Source organism: Saimiri boliviensis, chromosome 2, assembly GCF_048565385.1.
Source record: "Saimiri boliviensis isolate mSaiBol1 chromosome 2, mSaiBol1.pri, whole genome shotgun sequence".
Taxonomy (NCBI): Eukaryota; Metazoa; Chordata; class Mammalia; order Primates; family Cebidae; genus Saimiri; species Saimiri boliviensis.
The window spans coordinates 59932673-59953428 of record NC_133450.1 but is presented as its reverse complement, the minus strand read 5'-3'; the positions used below and the strand labels follow the sequence as shown (position 1 = coordinate 59953428).

Sequence of the window (20756 nt, the reverse complement as noted above, 5' to 3'; positions counted from 1 at the left end):
GGAGAAGTACTTGAATCAATGTCACAAAAAAATAACCTCCTAGTTTTGTATTTTTAGTAGAGACGGGGTTTCTTGGTGCATGCCTGTAATCCCAGCTACTCAGGAGGCTGAGGCAGGAGAATTGCCTGAACCCAGGAGGCGGAGGTTGCGGTGGGCCGAGATTGTGCCATTGCACTCCAGCCTTGGTAACAAGAGTGAAACTCCGTCTCAAAAAAAAAAAAAAAAAAAAAAAAAAAATCTCCTAGTTGACTTCCCTTGCATCAGGCATCTCTCCTCTGTTCCATTTACCATGCAACTACCAGAATGACCTTTCTCCTGCTTAAAATCCTTCAGAGCTCTTCATTTGGTATGATGGACAAGTCCACAATGTGGTGACTATGAGCCCTGACTGCTGTCATGGCCCGTGTTCAAGTCCAGAGTTTGGCATACATTTCCTGTAAAGGACCAGATAGTAAATATTTTAGACTTCATAGGCCATATATCTCAGCTTTGTTGTTGTCAAATGAAACAGATGGTGGGCTAGATTTGACCTGCAGGGCATAGTTTGCTGACTTCTAATTTTGCAATAGAATCCCTTAGAATATGGGAAGAAAATATCAGATGTTCTATTTATATTTTATTCTTAATCCTATCCTTTAAAATTATTTTTGTGTACATTTTATAATACACATAATATTTTCATAAATAAGTAAATTTACATGTATTCTGAGCACATGCTTAATTTTAGTTTTTACTGCTAGGATTTGTATTTGATAAAGCTGAAAGAGTAACTCTCTGCTTCACCAACCCACTACCAAGCTGCTGGCAATTCCCTGAACACACTAGACAATCTTCTGCCTCTATACTTTTGTTCATGGGATCTTCTCATATATTTAATGCTGTTTTTGTTTGTCATTTCTTTTTGCATCTCAGATTTTCCATCTGGAATCACTTTTGTTCCACTTGTAGTATATCCTTTTGGAATCCATTTATTCAGGGTCTGCTGGTAGAAAAAGAAATCTCTTTTTCCTGAAAACATGTTTAAAATAAGGATGCATTTTCTGGGTATAGAAGTCGAGGTTGGCAGTTATTGCCTCTCACACATTTAATATCTATTTATATAAATTTTACACTATCTTTTGGCTTTTGGTGTCGTTTTTGCGAAGTCAGCTGTCAAACTGGTGTTCTTTGGGAGGTCATCTGTCCTTTACTTCTCTGGCTGCTTTTACTTTGTTTTTTGGGGTAATGCAGTTTTACTATGATGTTACTACAGGTTCATTTCATTTTATTTGCCTATTCAAAATTCATTGGGATTCATAAATTTGTGATTGGTAGTTCTAAAAAATTGTTAGTCAGTTTGCCCCTCCTCCTTCTCCATTTTTTTCTCCTCTTCTTCTGGAGCTCTGGTTAAATATATGTTACTCCTTAGCCTGTTAAGCCTAATCTCTCTTTCATATTTACATTTTTTCCCTGCTGTACTGCATTCTGGATAATTTCTTCTGCTCTATTCTTTAGTATACTAGTATTTTCCCTCATCTATGTCTAGATTATAGATAGACATTGTGGAATCCATTCATTAATGTCTTTTGTTCTCTACTTTTCTGAAAATAATTTTAAACATTTAAAACTTCTAAATAGGTTGAAAAAGTAAAACAATACAAAGAATACTTCTAAACTCATCACTCATGTATATCTATTATCAATATTTTACTCCTTTATCTTTATTGTTTGCTCCCTGTTCCCTCTCTCTCTCTCTCTGTGTATATATAATTTTAGATGTAAATATATATTTTATTTATAGAAAATGGTGATTTAGAGAAAAAATATATTTTCATATATATATGTATATCATGTATATGCACACATATACTTTTAAAATGAATATGGTTTTTTATATGTGTACTTTTTTTATGAACCATTTGTTGGTAAGTTACATACTTCATGGTCCTTAACCCCTGAGTACTTCAGGGTTTGTTTCTGAAGAGTAAGGATATTTTCATATGGCTATAGTACAAGTATCAATATAAATACTTTTTGCATGGTAAATTTAAATTTAACACTTAAAAAGTATTAGTACAATGCTCTTTATTTCATCTGCTCACATACTCCATTGTTTCAGTTGACTCAGTGACATTCACTATAGCATTTAATTCCTCTCCAGTGCCATGTGCAATGTAGAGTCAGGTATTGCATTTTGTTGTCATGCCTTTGAAACCTCTTTTAATCTGGAGCATTTTCTTAGCCTTATATAGTCTTTCATGGCATTAACCTTTTGGAAGACCAAAACCCCCACTCTTACTTTTTAGAAACAGAATATTCCTAATTGCAGCTTTGTGTGATGTTCCCTCATGATTAGATTCAAGTTATGCATTTTTGGCAAGAAGACAGCATTGATGATACTGTATTTTTCTCCAAGTGTCATATCTAGAATGTGGGTACTAATTCTGATCAATCAGTTAAGTTATCTGATTTCTCTACCATCTAATTTCTTTTCCTCTCCTCTCTTGAAACTAATAAGCAGCTTGAGGGGGAACACTTTAAGAGCATACAAATATCACACTCCTTATACCAATTTTCCCTTAGATTTGGCATTCACTGATGAACCTTGCCTGATTAAATTTGATCTTTACTGCAATTTTTATAAAAACCATTCATTTTAAATTAGTTTTATTTCTCAATTCAAAAGAGGGTTCTTTTCAAATCTGCTAAGGCACATTTTGTTATTTTTTCCTCTTAAATTTCGTTTCACTTTTTATTTCTATCTTTAAATATAGTATGCATAATTGTTCTATTTGTCTAACGATTTAATATATGAAGTGTTTTAAAGTACCCTTCTTTAAGTGACGTAAATTGAGTCTGCATATTTGCTCAAGAACCACTTTTGGTTACAACTTCTCAGGGGCATTCCTCCTTAATCTACTCAGCAATAGATAAATTTCCTCAAGTCCCCTGGTGAGGGAATGGAAGGGAGTGGGACTTCTAATTTATTCTTTCCCTGAAGGTCTAACCCTTTGGGGAAACAGTTTAATATAGAGAAGAACTTCAATTTGTCTCCCCACCTGTATGAACTGAGCTTTGATGTTGGTTTCTCCTCATCTTCACTTAGATTTTAATCTGTTAAAATACTTTCTTATCAGCTTTTTATTATTTTAATAAGATGCTTTTGTACCTTATCCAATATTGCTGTTTTCATTGGGAAGTGTGGTCTGAATAACCTAGGCTACTATGTTTTGTCACAGTGTAATCTCTGCATTCAGGATTCTTCTCTATCCCTCACATCCTCCTCAGCTTTCCAACGTCAATTTAAGTGTCACCTATCCATAAAGCCTTCTCTGAACAAAATCCTTCACCAAAGTACCATAGATTATTCTTACTGTAGTTGGTCCCAGCATATATATTATACATTTCCTTCATTGTGTGGTTTGTTTGTTTTGCTTTCCTGTCTGTCTCTTCCAAATAGACCCTAAGTTTCTTAGGAGCACGTACTGCATCTTATTCACTTTTGTATCCTGGGGTCCTGGTAGAGTAGCTGGCATATATTAGCCCTTAACAGGTGTGTGTCAAAGGAAGGGATGAAAGCATATCTGCCTTCCCAATGTTTTATACTCTTTGACAATTTGTATGCCTTGTCTTTATGTCCCCAGTGCTTAGTACAGTGTCTGTCTCATAGCTGTCTAATAATTATTTGTGGACAGGAATTTGTGTGAACCTGGAAGTGATAAGGGACAGAATGGCCAATACAGTAAACCTATCAGGAGACACAGTGAGTTAATTCATAGAATGGGGTGTTAGTGATTGTGGCAGCAAAAGTGGTAGTATAACTGTGAGTCCTGAAGGGTTACAATCTGGTTTGTGTAGCCAAACAGAAGCAGATTTTGACTATTGTGAATTCACAATTCACAGTTGTTCAGGGATCCAGGCTAGGAAGGAGAATCCAGATAGAAGGCAGAGTTGAACCAACTCCAGAACTAACTAGAGTAGGTAGATGGTGATTGTATAGTCAGGGTTCTCCAGAAAGACAGACCAACAGGAGAGAGAGAAAGAGAGAGAGAGAGAGAGAGAGAGAGAGAGAGAGAGAGAGAGAGAGAGAGAGAATGAGAATTTATCAGAGAGAGAGAAGAGAGAATTTATCAATTGGCTCATGCAATTATGGAGGCTGAGAAGTCCCACAATAGGCTGGCTACAAGATGGAGACCCTGGGATATGCGTAGTTGGCTCAGCCCAAATCTGAATGCCTCAGGGAAACCAATGCTCTGACTCTCAGTCTTAGACCAAAGGCCTGAGGCCCAAGGGGCCACTGGTATAAGTCCTGGAGTCCAAAGGCTGGAAAGCCTTGAGTTCTGATGTCCAAGGGAGAAGAGGAAGGGTGTCCCAACTCTAGGAGAGAGAGAGAGAGAGAATTTGTCTTCCCTGTCTCTTTGTTCTATCTAGGCTCCCAGCTAATTAGATGGCACCTGCCCACATTGAGGGTTAGTCTTCCTCACTCAGTTCACAGACTCAATCTTCAATCTTTCCTGGAAACACCCTTGCAGACACACCCAGAAGTAATGCTTTATCAGTTATCTAGATATTCCTTAACCGAGTCAGGTTCGCACCTAAAATTAACTGTCATGGTGATAGTCAATGGCACAAGGGGTGGTGGTTTCAGGAAAAGTCTTGTTTGGCTTGCATTTGGGTTTTACTGTCTCATTGTTATGTGGGATCATTGTGTGTTTTGAGTCTAGCAAAGCATAGGCTGTTCCTTAGGGCAAGGCCAACATCTTTGGGATTAGCTATTGCTTGAAGGGATCAAGGGCCATATTATCTGGAGAGAGATTTTTCTTCCAGCGGGCCTACTTTCCTGACTTTAGAATTTGGCTTCTTGTAACCTGATTCACTTTACCTCCCCTTTCCAGTAAATGCTAGTCAAGCTATAGTGCCCACAAATCCATGGTAACTATTACTCCTTACCCTCCTTCTGCAACATGCACCTCAGGTGTGCTTTTGCAGTATGTTTTCGCATTCTAGTATATTTTTCTGTGTGCTCAAGGATACCAGGTGACATGATTTGGCTGTGTCCCACCCAAATCTCAGCTTTTTTTTTTTCTTTTGAGATGGAGTCTCCCTCTGTCACCCAGACTGGAGTGCAGTGGCGTGATCCTGGCTCACTGCAACCTCCACCTCCTAGGTTCAAGTGATTCTCCTGTCTCAGCCACCCGAGTAGCTAGGATTACAGTCTCAAGCCACCACACCCAGCTAATTTTTGTATTTTTAGTAGAGATGGTGTTTCACCATGTTTGCCAGGCTGGTATTGAACTGACCTCAAGTGATCCAGCCATCTCAGCCTCTCAAAGTTCTGGGATTACAAGCGTGAGCCACCACACCTGGCCTCAAACCTCATCTTGAATTGTAGTTCCCATAATCACCATGTGTTGTGAGAGGAACCAGGTGGAGATAATCAAATCATGGGGGCGGTTTCTCCATCCTATTCTCATGATAGTGAGTTAGTTCTCAGGAGATACAATGGTTTTATAAGGGGCCTTCCCCTTTCCTGGGCACTCATCATCTCTTCTGCTGCCCTGTGAAGAGGTGCTTTCCACCATGATTGTAAGTTTCCTCAGGCCTCCCAAGCCATGTGGAATGGTGAGTCAGTTAAAACTCTTTCCTTTATAAATTACCCAGTCTTGGGTATTTCTTCATAGCAGTGTGAGAATGGACTAATACACCAGGGTTCAAGGTGGCCTGTGTTCAAGGGTACCCAGAGTCAAGGCCCAAATAATGTTCCACTTCTGCTAAGATAGCCTCTCTGTTACACCAGCCCACTCACCAAACTCCTGTAATTTATCTAAACCCTCAGTATTTTATACTGAATGTTATGCTTCTTATTTCCCAAGGATCACTCCCCTGACGCAATCTGATTTTTGGCTCCTTGACTTTAGTGTTCACCCTGACAGGCTGTTGATCTATATATGGTATTGGTTATATACTTAAGTGTGTAGCCACCTGTAAATACTTGTTGGCCTCTAGTGCAAACAGCAAGCAAGCATCTGCATATTTCTCAAGTCTTCTACTTATACTGTTCTTCACGTGATAAAATTTCAGAGGTTTCTAGGAGTTGGATTGAATAGAGGGTTCTTTTTTTAATTTTTTTTTTTATTTTGCAAATGTATGAGTAGAAGTCACATGGTTTGCATTTAGAGATTTGAGTCAGAGTGGCACAGCCAGAATTACAATCTCAGCATGATGGCTGCAGTTTAGGACTTATTCTTCTCACAACTCTTCTGTAAATAGCATCATTTACCCTATAATAGGTAAAGTACCATGGGGATGTGGTATCATTTTCCTTTCCTGACTTCCAACTCCTATAGAATTTGGTTTAAATCAACACATTGGTGAAAGTTATACCAATTGGATTTGTTTAATCCATATGTAGTTAAAATGAAAGAATCACCAAAACAAAGTATTTTATTACTTCTGTTTTGTTTACAGGTTCTTTTCAGTGTTTTATTTAGACTGTCACAGCTACTCTGTACATAGCAGAACCTATCAGTGGATTATTGTATGTGGGGTTTCTGCAGGGGGGCCATGCTGTTTGGACCATTTTCCCATGGAAAGTTTTGCCAGCCCTTACAGTGCCCTGATACTTTAAGTCTACTTTTGGAGGTGGCCTCCCCTTAGGCGGTCATTCTGAAGAGCCTTTCAAGAACCTGAAATGTTGCCATTGGAGCGTTTCCCAGAAGGAAATTGAACCACAATTTTTTGAAGTGCAGGGAACTCTCTACCAGGAGTATGTCATGTGTCTAGACATATTCTGATGTGTTTTTCATTATAATAATGCAATAACATGGGCTGCACCAAAAGGATAGCATAAATTCATTAAGACTGTTTTCTTGTCTCAGTGAAAAGAACACTGTGAACTATGAACTACCTGTGTGTGGTATCTGCCTCTTTTGTTTCCTTGCCCTTCTAATCTCTTTGTACTTGATTATTTTTTTCTCTTTGCCTATTATTTTTTCCTCATTGTTCTGTAAGTAGAGTGTAACAGTAAAAGTTCATCAATTCTACCATATTTCGAAGCTGATTAGAGAGGGAAAAAGAATCATGTTGGCTAACTAATAGAGAGCCAGGGAATTACAAATAAATCATCAGTTGCATAAGGGAGAAAATGAAATTTAACTAAGGAAATTGGAGCCTCTGCTGCCATGAAGAAAATAAATGAGACAATGTAGAGTCATTACAAGAAGACTGGGTGGTCTACAAGAAAGAGGGCAGATTGTGCAAACTGACATTTGAGGAATCAGCCTGAATGTTGCTGCTTGGGACCAGTTGCTGTTCATTGGTGTCATAGCAAAATGTGCTTTATTTGTGGAACACTTGAGGAGGCTTGGCAGATGAGGGGGACTCTGAAATATAGGAGGGCTTAACCTCCTGGTCTCTGAGGTGTTCTTCCTATTTAGAATGGAAAGTTCAGGGACTGTTACCATAAGAATCTCCCTGGAATCCCAGCTGGACTGTCCCTGCTCCAGCAGGGATCAGAGCACACCTGCAGGGAGAGGGCTTTTTCTTCCAACCACCTGCATTCACTTCCTGTGAGAACTGTGGTTCCTGGAATAGCCACCCACTACCAGCTTCAGTTTATAGCAAGAAGTAGCAAGGGCAGCTCTACTGGGCAGAACATCTCCTGGATGTTCAAATCCAAGCATCTGTATTTTGGATTTCTGGTACCCTCATCTTAACCCACTGGCTTCTGGACTCGCTCTTCCTTTTTCCTGCGCTTCTCCTCACCTTGTCTAGTTCTTTTTTTTTTTTTTAATTTTACTTTAGGTTCTAGGGTCCATGTGCAGAACATGCAGGATTATTGCATAGGTACATACATGGCAATGTGGTTTGTTGCCTCCCTCCCCCCGTCACCTATATTTGGCATTTCTCCTCATGTTATCCCTCCCTAACCTTCCCATTCCCCTGCTATGCGTCCCCTGCCCCCCCAACAGACCCCAGTGTGTGATGCTCTCCTCCTTGTGTCCACATGTTCTCATTGTTCAACACCTGCCTATGAGTGAGAACATGCAGTGTTTGATTTTATGTTCTTGTGTCAGTTTGCTGAGAATGATGGTTTCCAGATTCATCCATGTCCCTGTAAAGGACATAAACTCATCCTTTTTATGGCTGCATAGTATTCCATGGTGTATATGTACCACATTTTTCCTGTCCAGTCTATCATCAATGGGCATTTGTGTTGCTTCCAGGTCTTTGCTATTGTAAACAGTGCTGCAATGAACATATGTGTTCATGTGTCTTTATAATCGAATGATTCATAATCCTTTGGGTATATACCCAGTAATGGGATTGCTGAGTCAAATGGAATTTCTATTTCTAGGTCCCTGAGGAAGCACCACACTGTCTTCCACAATGGTTGAACTAATTTACACTCCCATCAAGTGTAAAGTGTTCCTATTTCTCCACATCCTCTCCAGCATCTGTTGTCTCCAAATTTTTTAATGATCGCCATTCCAACTGATGTGAGATAGTATCTCCATGTGGTTTTGATTTGCATTTATCTAATAACCAGTGATGATGAGCATTTTTTCATATGTTTGTTGGCCTCATGTATGTCTTCTTTTGAAAAGTGTCTCTTCGTATCCTTCACCTTGTCTAGTTTTTAAGTAATCCTCTCTTTTAAAAAATATCTGACTACAAGTAACCGTGTTTGCCCATGTAGTTGTTTTCTGTTTTCTAAGTGTTGGAGAACTTTGAGCCTCTCTTCCAAGGTTGTAAAGATGAGCGATGGGCCAAATCTGATTTAAGTTATGTTTTGTTTGATACATCTAGGGTTTAGTTGCAGAGTGTGTGTGTGTGTGTGTGTGTGTGTGCGTGTGTGTGTGTTGTTGTTGTTTTTGTTGTTGTTTAATGGAATCAATAACTAATGTTGTAAAAATTGGAATATTTTACATTCAAATCTGGATTTTTGACTCCCCGTGAAAAATTAAAACATTTGGCAACCAATTCCTGGGTGAGTGTTTCAACTTCTTTTAATTCTCTACAGTTTCCACCATGACCTACTTCTCTTGGGGTTACAGTGTTATTATTATTACCATTATTAAACACTAGAGTGCCTTTTCTGGCTGCTATAATAAAATACCATAGACGAAGTGGCTTAAAATAATAGAAATTTATTTCTCACAGCTCTGGAGGCTGGAATTCTGAGATCAGAGTGTCAGCATGGTCAGATTCTAGTGTGGGCACTCCTCTAGAGAGAGGACTAGAGCCTTCATTGAGTTCTCTTTTATAAGGACACTATTCCCATTCATCAGGGCCCTACCTTCATGGCCTAAATTAACTCCCAAAGGCCCCACCTCCTAATAACATCACACTGGGGGCTAGGATTTTTTTTAAGGGGCTAGGATTTTAACGTAAATTTTTTACATTTAGTCCATAGCACAGAGTTGAGGGAGAAATGAAATATTTCTCTTATCTCAGTCTTTATGATTTTTCTTTTCAGAAAAAGACTTTTAGTCTTGTTAGCTTGCTGACTTAGCTCCTTAATAAGAAGCACTTTTGTGTGTGCCATTACTCAGCTCTCTACTGGAGTGGAGCTTATTAGTTGTTTCCAGGTTTGGATCTAGAACTATTGCTTGATACTCCTGTAGTGTGGACTGTACTGACTCCATCCATGCCTTCATCTGGCCATTCCAGACTAACTAAGGCACCTCAGATGCTGGATGACATTGACACCAGACCCTGTTTATGCTTGCCAACTATGTAAAGACTTCCGTTATAGAAGATGTTGCCTGGAGGTGTACCTTTGTGGTCATTTTCTCTTGGTGGTAAACACTCAAAAATCTGTTTCTCATGGTTTTGTTGTTGTTGTTTGTTCGTTTCAGTTAACCTTTCCCAAATGGAGTTAACATTGTATTTTTTAAAAACCCAATTCTCCTTTATATAACTTAATATATCATCTGGAGGCCCAGGCTAGCAAGAAAATGCCTTGTCTCAGAAGAAGGGGAGAGTAATTCGAGTGACAGTATATGATCGTAACATAATGAAAGCTGGCATCATGCAATAATTAACTACCACATAATGGTACATACTTGGGTACCGGACTCTTTGGGTTCATATTCTTGCTCTGCCACTGCGTAGCTGAGTGTAACCTTGGACAGGTTACTTAACCTTATGATTATTTCTTCCTCTATAAAATGGTGATGATAATAATAATAAGTGCTTCATAGGATGGGTATAAGCAATAAAAGTTGTTATGTATACAGTACCTGCCATTTAATAAACATCCTGTAAGTACGGGCTATGACTGTTATTTGAATGTCTTCATGTGGAAGGCACTTGTATTAGATACAAAGATAAATAAGATATATGATCCTTGTCCTGAAGACGTCCATGGTTTAGCATAAGAAAAGATACTTGAATAATTACAGTGTAACAATAGGGTATTCAAGTTAGAATAGTAGCCAAAGAGAAAGGGATTCCTACCTGGAAAGGACATGGAAGGCTTTATGGAAATTCTTAACCTTTCTTAAGGAAAGAGTTTGAGGGAGAGGGAAGGGGTGGCCATGAGTTCATATGCCACTCATGTTCATCTAATCCAAGAAGGCAAGACCAAGCAAGGTTCTAACTAGCAGACCAATCATGGTGCCAGTTAGTACATTCCTGAGTGGAAAAGGACTGGTTTCCTAGACCAAATATCAGCTTCAGCAGAACTTAATCACAAATGTTACAGGTCCTTCAAAAGAGCTTGCTAAGGCCTTCAAACCCTAGAGTTCCCAAACTAATTTGGTATTTCAGATATTATAACAATGTATGTCAGAGAAATATCTGTTTAGACTAAATAATGCTCTTTCTCACCAGTGGCAGAATAGACTTTATGTACCCTGAAACTGAAAGAGTCCTTAGACATCATCGTGTCCAATCCCTTCACCTTACAACTGAGAACATGAAAACTCATGGAGGAAAATTAACTTTTATAAAATGATTAATTTCCATATCTCATAGATCAGGACTTAGAATAAATATTGAAATGCTTTTATTATTACATATAAAAATGTAAAAGTATATATAAAACAAAGATTGCCACTGGATGTCCTGTTTTAATAGTTGCACAGGCAGATGTTTCAAATGAGTTGTATGTTTACCAACTTGAAGTCTTCCAAAAGAGTGAGGATCATCCTAATGGTAGAAGAGATATTATAAAGGCTTTGGTAGGTAATATGAACTGTGTTTTCACCACTAAATTCCTGGCATTTAATAAATATTTTCTGAACTTATTTCAGCCAATTACATTGAACTGTATGAATATCTGAGAAAGTGCAGAAAACAATTTTCCGTTGACGTGCTTCATTCATTTTTTAAGTTGTTTAATAGAATTTTGAACCATTTGGATCAAGAGACTGTAGTTTTACTGTGATTTTAGCCTGGGAAACTGCTGGCTATAAGATCTCATGAACACATTCCAAATTTAAAATTGCATGGATATGATTATTGCTGTGTGGGCAGAAAGCTGTTCATACACTAAATGTAATAGTGCAAACCATTCTGGATACTTTAAGATTTGGGCTGAAGGTCATTTTTGTGATCCGTGTTGGTATTAGTGTTCTAGATATTAATTTGTTAAGATATTATTGTTCTAGATCTTAATATGCATATGTTGTTAAAGGGGAAATGCTCTCAAAAATAACAAAAGGAGGCATATATTGATAAGATAGAACTAAAAATCCAGAGATAAAATATTTTACCAAAGGAAGACTTTTACTTATATGAAAATTCAAGTTAACATAGCAAAATAAAAAGTGACAACATTGTAATTCATCCGTAAAGTATAGTAAAATTGGTTTACTTTCAGTTGTACATATTCAGCAGAATCAGCCAATGCTATAAGCCATTTATTTTTTTAAAAGTTGTTCTATGTTTTATTACCTTGCTGCTGAATGTCTGATGATTTAACTGGGAGAATTTCACACAATTTTCAGATCCAGTAACTTTTTGGCTGAGGGTATGAAAAGGGAGCTAGAAAAATCAAAAGAAATTGTGAAAATCCTCAATTATAACAATCTGTTCTTTTTATAGCTCAACTTGCTAAAATTTTCCAGTTTAAATTTATCATAAAATTTATTGGCCAGAGGAACAAAATACTATATAATTGACAAGGCACTCAGGACCCACCTGGAATATTGTGTTAGGATTCCAACTGTCGTTGTATCATAGATGAAAGCAAAACAAAATTGTTTTAAAAAATGAGCTGAGTGAGGGTCAAGACTGTAAAAGCTAAAAATAGTTAGGGAGCTGGTGACTAAAGAGAGGTTATTGTAGCCATGTAACATAATTGAAAGTTCTAAATTCAAAGGGAAGAAAACGGTACTGCATTCCTTTAGATATAAAGGTTAAAATTTAAATAACAATTTACATTAAATCTCAAATTAAAAGAATAACACATTTATGAAATCTTATTTAAAGTGGTCTTTGGCTTTTTCTTGTGAGGAGTTTTACAGAAACCAAACAAATCCCATTCTCAGTGTGTGGAGATATATTTAAATGCTGCTAGGAAGAAAAAATTAGAAGATTTTGAAGTGTTCCTAGTCTTTATGGGCAATACCATGTCCAGATAAAGATTTTTGGAATTTTGTATGGGAGAAAGAAAAGCTTGATGGTTTGGAAAGGTGTGATGGATATGGATGAATGTTTGCCCCTTGTATGTAAAAATAAATTATCTTTCAGTGCTGACTTGGCTGCAGACACCAAGTCTGTGTGTAGTTGGAGGTCAGTGCACAGCAGGGTGGCCAGAAAGTAAGGAGGAAAACTGTGGCAGGCTCACTGTGTGTGGATCTGGTGGGAAAGGGTGTGAGTCATTTCACAGACTTGGAGGATGTATAAAATACAGAGATGTATGTGTCTGCAACTGTATTAGTCCATTCTCATGCTGCTCTAAAGACATACCTGAGACTGGGTAATTTATATAAAAAAGAGATTTAATTGGCTCATGGTTCTGCAGGTTGTACAGTCTTCTGCTTCTGGGTAGGCCTGAGGAAACTTACAATCATGGCAGAAGGTAAAGGGAAATCAGGCCCATCTTCACATGGCTGATAGGAGGAAGAGAGAATGAAGGAGAATGTGCTGCACACTATTAAACAACTAGATCTTGTGAGAACTCTATCACGAGGCTGCACTAGATAGATGGTACTGAATCTTTAAAAACCACCCCTATGATCCAGTCACCTCCTACCTCCAACACTTGGGATCATAATTCAACATGAGATTTGGGTGAGGACACAGAGCCAAACCATATCAGCATTATTTTATGGATGTACATATTAGGTATGTTATTTTCTAGAATTTATAATAGTTGTGAAGTTTCGTAGTGTCATCACTGGGGCTATTATCTACTCTTTTACAAAACAGAGTGAAATAGGAATCTTTGTCTACAGTTTATAATTCTGGATGGTCACTCACACGCCTGGGGCCTTGGTGGGAATGGTCAAAAGACTAGGCTCAGCTAGACTGTCACCTGGAGAGTCTACACCTTGCCTCTCCAAAATAGACAACTTTGGGGTTGGTGGACTTCCATGTATGGCAGCTCAGGCCCACCAGAAAGAATGTTTCAAGAGTCCCAGATTGAAGCTGTAAGGCTCCCAAGTCATAAGAAGTTCTATGGTGTCTCTTCTGCTGTTTTCTTGGGTCAAGCAAGCCACTAAATCCAGCCTAGATTAAAAGGAAAGGACATGAGATTCCACCTTCCTGTGAGTGGAGCAGTGATGATATCTAGCCACATATAATCTGCTTCAGGCTGCCCTCTGCTACAAAGCATTTACATTTCTGCCAAGTGCAAGATATAGTTATTTCCTTCACCAATCTTCCAAAGTTTCATCTCGTCGTGACATCTGCTCCAAGTCAAATAGTCATTATTTAAGTCAATTCTAGATGCAAATGAAATTCTTTGGGTTTAATTTCTCAGGTGTAGCATTCTCCAGCACAGTTTCTTTCAACTGGAAGGCCTGTGAATTAGAGACTTATCTGTCCTTCCCTCTCACATCTCCTATACACCTAACATACAATGGTGACAAAGGTATAAGATATCCACAAACTTCCAGTCACAAAGGGGTGAAACAGGAGGAGCATAGCCATGAAGGTCAATAGCAATTCTGAATTCCAGCTGGGTAGAAATCGCAAGTTTCTTATTTGGGGCCTCATCCTTCTCACTGGAAATGTTTCTCTGGCCTTGACCTCTGGACGCTTTATTCCCACTGTTTCATTCTTTCTTTTCCTTTTAATGTTTGCAGAGTTTGGATTTGATCTTTGCTCCAAAGCCATTCGTAACTTTGAGAATATTTTGCTGTGAGAGATTGGGGATGAGAAACAGTTTTGTTTAAACCTACAAAGTCCTAGATCGTTTTATTTTCTCTAAATTATGTTATAACAAAATGTAACAATTCATTTTTTGGTTCTATTTTCCAAATTACTGAAGGCCACAGTCTTGTCAAACTTCCCAACACCTTTTTTCCAACCTCTAGTAGCATTTTCTCCACTGTCCTTCACCTCCTCACCAAGTCTCCCTTCATATGTCACTACCACGCTCTTGAGGCTCTTCCAGCTTCTGCCACTAGTCTAAAAGCTAATGCCACATGTTTTAGGTTTCTGTTATTGCAGAACTCTATTTCCAGATACAAAAATTTGTTCCAGTTTTCTATTGATGTATAATAATTTATTCTCAAACTTCATGGCTTACAACAAAAAAAAAATCATTTTTTATGTCATGACTGTGTAGGTCAGGAGTTTGGGCAGGGCTCAGCTGGGTGGTTCTTTTGCTTCTTGTGGCATTGACTATGGCAACTTGGTGATATTCAGTTGCAGATGGGCTAGTTTGAGAGATCCCAGATGGCTTTACTCACATGTATAATGTCTTGGTGAGTGTGGCTGAAAGACTAGGCTCAGCTGAGACTATCAACTAGAACTATCTTATAAGGACAGCTCAGGTCTTCTACAGAGAATATTCCCCAAGAAAACCAGATGGAAGTTGCAAGGCTTATTGTAACCTAGGCTTTGAAGTTACTCTGAAGAATGTTGTTTCCATTTCATTGTATTGCTCAGGCAAGTCACCAAAGCCAGGCCATATCAGGCAGAAGCAGAATACACTTTACCTCTCAATGGGAGGAATAGCAAAGAATTTGTGATTGTTTTTAGTCTACCATGCTTATAGCTCTAAGGTAACCTTTTTTCTAAAAAAGTATTATCATTTCATGGACTTAAATATATTGATATGCTTTAATCCATTGCAGCTATTATTTTGTATTGATGCTCAAATTGTCTTGTCTTTGGATAATGTGAGCCACTTCAGTTGATGTCTTAATCTTTTGACATGACCCTAATAGCATTTTTTTCCTAATCTGTTCAGAAGAAGATACCTAATAGCATTCAATAGCTTCCTTATTATATGGTACTATTTCAGGTTTTATCTTGCACATGTCCTCCCTCAATCTAGAAGGGAAGTTCCTTGTATCTTTTAGTGGGAAATGGCATTTTAAGGACACAAATTGGATGCTTCCACCAAAATGACCATAAGAGAAGTTAAGAAAATTATTTTTGTATATGTTTTCTCCATTTCCTCCACTTAAAAAATTGTACTGCATCTGCATTATCCAAGGATATACATTATATGCCATTTAACCTTTCTTTACTTTTTTTTTTTTTTTTTTTTTTGAGACTAAGTCTCACTCTGTTGCTAGGCTGGAGTACAGTGGCGTACTCTCAGCTCACTGCAACCTCTGCCTCCCAGGTTCATGCAATTCTCCTGCCTCAGCCTCCCAACTACAGGCAGGTGCCACCATGCCCAGCTAATTTTTGTATTTTTAGTAGAGACAGGGTTTCACCACGTTGGCCAGAATGGCATAGATCTCTTGATTTCATGATCCGCCCTCCTCAGCCTCCCAAAGTGCTGGGATTACAGGTATGAGCCACCGTACACAGTCCCCTTTCTTTCCTTTTAGCCTGCCCTTTTAACTCTTATTTGGTCTTAGTTCTAAAAATAGCCTTATAATTAATGTTCGTCGCCCACTGATATCTTTCCAGTGATTTTGGTTGCATGAAATTTGTAGTCTGTCTTCTCCAACAGATTCCTCTGCAAAAGCTCATGGAAGCAATAGTTCCTGAATTCTTATATGTTAGTAATGTCTTATTGGCGGCTTTCATACTTGAGTCTGTTAGTCTTTATACAAAATCCTTAGCTCTCATCTTTTTTCCTTTAGTATCTTAAATGCTACTCTATTTTCATAAAACATAAAACATTGCTATTGAAAAGCCTAACAACAATTTAATTTTATGTTCATTATGAGTCACTTGGTCTTTTTGCTTGTATGTTCAAAGGACATTTTTCTATCTCAAATAAAATAGATATATTGACTTACAGTTTATTCTTTGTGATTATACTTCATAAAGCTGTCAAAAATCATATATTGAAATCTACTTAGATTATGTAAAGAACAAATAATCTTAAAATTGGGCTTGTGTTGGCCAGGCACAAGGCCTCATGCCCATAATCCCAACACTTTTGGAGGCTGAGGTGGGCAGGTCACTTGAGGCCAGGAGTTTGAGACTACCTGGCCATCATGATGATACCTGGTCTCTACTAAAAATACAAAAATGAGCCTGCCATGATGGAGCATGCCTGTCATCCCAGCTACTCTGTAGACCGAGGCACAAGAATCACTTGAACCTGGGATACCAAGGTTACAGTGAGCCCAGATTGCAATATTGCGCTCCAGCCTGGGAGACAGAGTAAGACTCTGTTTCAAAATTAAAAAAAACAAAAAACAAAAAAGGCCGAGCGCAGTGGCTCACACCTGTAATCCTAGCACTCTGGGGGGCCAAGGTGAGTGGATCACCTGAGTTCAAGAGTTCAAGACCAACCTACCAAAAAGGAGAAACCCCATTTCTACTAAAAATACAAAAATTGGCCGGCCATGGTGGTGCATACGTGTAATTCCAGCTACTCAGAAGGCTGAGGCAGGAGGTTGCGGTTGCCTGAGATCACACCATTGCACTCCAGCCTGGGCAAGAAGAGCAAGACTCCATCTCAAAACAAAACAAAACAAAAGGCTTATATTAAGTCTTTTATTAAATTTATATGGTTATTAGTTATTCTGCTGATTGGTTTTAGAAATTTGAATTAAATGGTTTCAGATGATTACTTAATTTAAAACAGTACTAAAAGAAGCATGTAAAAATAAAAACACTTGAGGACAGGGATCCAAGATGGCCAAATAGGAACAGCTCTGGAGTGCAGTCCCCAGTGAGAACAATGCAGAGGGTGAGTGATCACCACATTTCCAAATGAGTTATTACTGCCCACAGACCAGGAGATTCCCAGGGTGAAAAGCACCACAAGTTTCCAGCGCTGCTGTTTTACCCAGCACAATGGGTCTCCACACAAAAACTCACAGAAATCTGGGCGACTGTTTCAACTGGCACCTGGAATACCTGGGATACAGAGCCTCCCATTCAACTGACAAAAAGGGGACTGAAACAGGGAGCCAGGTGATCTGTTCAGTGGGTCCCACCCCCACAAAGACCAGCAATCTGAAACACTCTGGATTGAGAGTTTTGCAGCAAGCACAGCTGGACCCAGGATGGTCCAGTTCTGTTGAGGGAAGGGCATCTGCCATCACTGAGGCAGTCCACCACTACCGAGGCAGTCCACCATTACTGAGGCAGTCTACCATTACTGAGGCAGTCTGACATTAACAAGGCAATCCACCATTATTGAGGCAGTCTACTGTTACAGAGGCAGTCCGTCATTACTGAAGCAGACCATCATTACTGAGGCAGTTCTAACTGTACCTGTATAAACAAAACTGCAAGGAAGTTCACACCGCAGTTGGGCAGAGCCCATAGCAGCTCAGCAATACCTCTGCTGGCAGACTGTGACTAAGCTACCTCCTTGCTCAGCAGGGCATCTCTGAAGAAAGGCAGCAGCATGTCAGGAACTTATAAATAAAGCCTCACCTTCCCAGCCCAGAGCACCTGCGAAAAGAGGCGGTTATGAGTTCCACTGCAGCAGACTTAAAAGTACATGCCCAGCAGCTCTGAACAGAATAACAGAGCTCACAGCTCAAAACCTGAGCTCCTATAAGGGACAGACTGTCTTCTCAAATAGTTCCCCAACCCCTATATATCCAAAAAGACACCTCATAAAGGAAAGCTCAGGCTGACACCTGGTGGGTATCCTTCTGGGATGAAGATAACAGAGGAAAAAATGGGCAGAAACCCTTACTGTTCTGCAGCCACCTCAGGTGATCCCCAGGCAAGTAGGCTCTGGAGTGGACCTCCAGCAGTCCTACAGCAGAGGGGCCTGACTGTTAAGAAGGAAAACTAAAAAAAAAAAAAAAAAAAAAAAAAACAGAAAGAAATAACTTCCAGCAAGGGAACAAAGATGGATGGAGAAGGAGTCTGATGAATTGACAGAAACAGGCTTTGGAAAGTGGATAATAAGAAACTTCTCTGAACTAAAACAACATGTTCTAACCCAATGCAAAGAAACTAAGAACCTTGAAAAAAGGTTCAATGAAATGCTAATGAGAATAAACAGCTTAGAGTACAATATAAATGACCTGATGGAGCTGAAAAACATAACACGAGAAACTTGCAAAGCATATAGAAGTTTCAATAGCTGAATTGACCAAGCAGAAGAAAGGATATCAGATCTTGAAGATCAACTCAATGAAATAAAATGAGAAGGCAAGATTAGAGAAAAAAGAATGAAAAGAAATGAACAAAGCCTCCAAGAAATATGGGATTTTGTGAAAAGACCTAATCTATGTTTTATAGGTATACCTGAATGTGACAGAGATAATGAATCCAAGCCAGAAAACAATCTTCAGGATATTATCTAGCAGAATTTCCCAACCTAACAAGGTAGGCCAATATTCAAGTCAAGGACATACAGAGAACACCACAAAGATATTCCTCAAGAAGAGCAACCACAAGGCACATAATTATCAGATTCACCAGGATTGAATGAAGGAAAAGATGCTAAGGGCAGCCAGAGAGGAAGGTCGAGTTACCCACAAAGGGAAGCCCATCACACTCACAGTTAATCTCTTGGCAGAAACCCTACAAGCCAGAAGAGAATGGGGGCCAATATTCAACATCCTTAAAGAAAAGAACTTTCAACCTGGAATGTCATATCCAGCAAAACTATTTCATAAACAAAGGAGAAATAAAATCCTTTATGAACAAGCAGTTACTGAGAGATTTTGTCACCACCAGGCCTGCCTTACAAGAGCTCCTGAAAGAAGCACTAAACATAGAAAGGAACAATAAATACCAGCCACTCCAAACACATACCAAATGGTAAACACCATCAACACAATGAAGAAACTGCATCAACTAATGGGCAAAACAACCAGCTAACATCAAAATGGCAGGATCAGATTCACACATAACAATAGTAACCTTAAATGTGAATGAACTAAGTGCCCAATCAAAAGACACAGACTGGCAAATTGGAATAAAAAGTCAAAACCCATCAGTGTGCTGTATCCAGGAAACCCATCTCACATGCAAGGACACACATAGTCTCAAAATAAAGGGAGGGAGGAAGATTTACCAAGCAACTGGAGAGCAAAAAAAGCAGGAGTTGCAATCCTAGTCTCTGATAATATAGACTTTAAACCAAAAAAGGAGATAGAGGCACAAAAAACACTTCAAAAAATCAATAAATCCAGGAGCTTGTTTTTTGAAAACATAAACAAAATAGACTGCTAGCCAGATGAATAAAAAAGAGAGAAGAATTAAATAGATGGAATAAAAAACGATAAAGGGGATATCACCACAGATTTCACAGAAATACAAACCACCATCAGAGATTACTACAAACAATTTTATGCACATAAACCAGTAAACCTGGAAGAAATGGATAAATTCCTGGACACTTGCACCCTCCCAAGCCTAAACCAGGAAGAAGTCAAAACCCCGAATAGACCAATAAAAAGGGCTGAAGTTGAGGCAGCAATTAATAGCCTACCAACCAAAAAAAAAAGCCCTGGTCCAGATGGGTTCACAGCCAAATTCTACCAGAAATACAAAGAAAAGCTGGTACCACTCCTTCTGAAACTATTCTAAACAGTCCAAAAAGAGGGAATCCTTCCCAAATCATTTTGTGAGACCAACATCATCCTGATACCAAAACCTGGCAGAGATTCAACCAAAAATCAAAACTTCAGGCCAATATCCATGATGAACATAAATGCAAAAATCTTCAATAAAATACTAGCAAACTGATTGCAACAGCACATCAAAAAGCTTATCCATCATGATCAAGTAGATTTCATCCCAGGGAGGTAAGTTGGTTCAACGTATGCAAGTCTGTAAACATAATCCACCACATAAACAGAATCAAAAACAAAAACCATATGATTATCTCAATAGATGCAGAGAAGGCCTTTGACAAAATACAACACTTCATGCTAAAAACTCTCAATAAACTAGGTGTCAATGGAACATATCTCAAAATAATAAAAGCTATTTACCACAAACCCACAGTCAATATCATACTGAATGGGAAAAAACTGGAAGCATTCCCTTTGAAATCTCGCATTAGACAAGGTTACCCTCTCTCACCACTCCAACTGAATATAGTATTGGAAGTTCTAGCCAGATCAATCAGGGAGGAAAAAGAAATAAGGGGTATTCAATTAGGAAAGGAGGAAGTCAAATTGTCTCTTATTTGCAGACCACATGATTGTATATTTAGAAGACCCCATCATCTCAGCCAAAATCTCCTTAAATTGATAAACAACTTCAGC

The 20756-nt window shown here is 38.7% G+C and overlaps 1 protein-coding gene across 6 annotated transcripts in view; it reads left to right on the top strand.

Annotated features, from left to right (window-relative positions):
* Positions 1-20756, top strand: part of SLC25A21 (solute carrier family 25 member 21) — a 512298-nt gene that overhangs the window by 105958 nt on the left and 385584 nt on the right. Inside the window, exon 1 of one of the 6 annotated variants that reach the window (XM_074393421.1) lies at positions 1851-20756. This exon is cut by the window's right edge and continues 33402 nt beyond it. The exons of the other annotated variants lie outside the window; for them this stretch is intronic. The gene's annotated coding sequence lies outside the window, so the exon portion shown is untranslated. Of the gene's footprint in view, positions 1-1850 lie in introns of those variants that run through there. 6 annotated transcript variants of the gene reach the window in all.